This window comes from Odontomachus brunneus, unplaced genomic scaffold, assembly GCF_010583005.1.
Source record: "Odontomachus brunneus isolate Ranch 3 - 2012 unplaced genomic scaffold, Obru_v1 Obru_scaffold_243, whole genome shotgun sequence".
Lineage (NCBI taxonomy): Eukaryota > Metazoa > Arthropoda > Insecta > Hymenoptera > Formicidae > Odontomachus > Odontomachus brunneus.
In genome coordinates this window covers 17,092-19,252 of record NW_022639693.1, presented here as the reverse complement: position 1 = coordinate 19,252, position 2,161 = coordinate 17,092, and positions in this window count along the sequence as shown.

Below are 2,161 nucleotides of genomic sequence, written 5' to 3'. Positions count from 1 at the left end.
GTGGTATTTCACCACGACAATGCGAGACCACACATAAGTTTGGTCACTCGGCAAAAATTGTTGCAGCTTGGGTGGAATGTGTTGCCACATCCACCGTATAGCCCAGACCTTGCGCCATCAGACTTCCATTTATTTCGCTCCTTGCAAAACTCCTTGAATAGTAAAACGTTTGCTTCTGAAGACCTCATCAAACAGCACCTTGACAAGTTTCTCGCAGAGAAAGATAGGAAGTTTTATGAACGCGGTATTAGAAAGTTGCCTGAGAGATGGCAGAAGGTCATTGAACAAAACGGCCAATACATCATTGATTAATGTTCATTACGTATATTAAATAAACGCACCTGAAAATCAAATATAAAAAAACGCAATGACTTTTTGTACAACCCAATATATTCTGGTTGTTGCTAAAAAATTAAATATTCCCACAAAAAGTTAAAAAATTGTCAATAAAATATTGAATTTTAGAACCCACTTGCTCGAAGCACCCCCAAACGGCCATTTTGGCTCCTATTTAAAAACTGTTAAAATAGGTTTGAGAGTATCAATCTATGAGCATTTTAAGTCATTAATGACATTTATAAGTCTTAAATTGACAATTTGGCAGTCATTTGAAGCAACTTATGTTTGAAAATCCACCTTGAACCACCAGAATTTCCGGACCGGTATCTCGAGAACGGTTCATCAGTCCAACGTAAGATACATATTCGTTTTCTGCTTAGCAAGACCTTTAATTTATATGTTGATCCCAATATCTATCGCAAGGATTTTGGGGACATGCCCCGGGGACAGTTGGCCGGGGCAATTTAAGACCTATAGATGTGATTAATGACTTAAAATGCTCATAGATTGATACTCTCAAACCTATTTTAATAGTTTTTAAATAGGAGCCAAAATGGCCGTTTGGGGGTGCTTCGAGCAAGTGGGTTCTAAAATTCAATATTTTATTGACAATTTTTTAACTTTTTGTGGGAATATTCAATTTTTTAGCAACAACCAGAATATATTGGGTTGTACAAAAAGTCATTGCGTTTTTTTATATTTGATTTTCAGGTGGGTTTATTTAATATATGTAATGATGACATTAATCAATGATGTATTGGCCGTTTTGTTCAATGACCTTCTGCCATCTCTCAGGCAACTTCATAATACCGCGTTCATAAAACTTCCTATCTTTCTCTGCGAGAAACTTGTCAAGGTGCTGTTTGATGAGGTCTTCAGAAGCAAACGTTTTACTATTCAAGGAGTTTTGCAAGGAGCGAAATAAATGGAAGTCTGATGGCGCAAGGTCTGGGCTATACGGTGGATGTGGCAACACATTCCACCCAAGCTGCAACAATTTTTGCCGAGTGACCAAACTTGTGTGTGGTCTCGCATTGTCGTGGTGAAATACCACACCCTTACGATTGATCAGCTCGGGACGTTTTTGTGCGATGGCATCACTTAATTTCTGTAGCTGCTCACAGTAGACATCGGAATTAATCGTTTTATTCTTTGGAAGCAGCTCATAGAAGACTGGTCCCTTCCAATCCCACCAGATTGACAGCATCACCTTCTTTTGGTGGATGTCCTCCTTTGCTTGCCTTTCCGGTGCTTCATCTCGCCTACTCCAACTTCTTTTTCGGCTGACATTGTTGTAGACAATCCATTTTTCGTCGCCCGTCAACAACAAAACGCGTGTAAACATTTGACATTCATGTCACGCTCAGATACAAATAAACGTGGACAACGCCATCTATTGAAAAAAAACGCAATGACTTTTTGAACAACCCAATACATTTTATCAGCCATAGTATTAGCTTTAAAATAAACTATTGATCACAATTTTACGATAAGATTTGATTGAGATATCGCACTTTTTGTCAGCGAAAGTCACTGAAAGTGACTGTGCAGCTTTAAAAAAAATCACATTAATGAGCATGTATTTTGTATCCATTTTTTTTTTTTTTTTTTTTTTTTTTTTTTTTTTTTTTTTTTTTTTTTTTTTTTTTTTTTTTTTTTTTTTTTTTTTTCTTTTTGTTTTTTTTTTGTTTAAAACTCAAAATACACACTCATTAATGTAATTTTTTCCAAAGCTGCACAATCACTTTCAGTGACTTTCGCTGGTAAAAAGTGCGATATCAACCAAATCTTATCGTGATCAAATTGTGATCAATGGTTTATT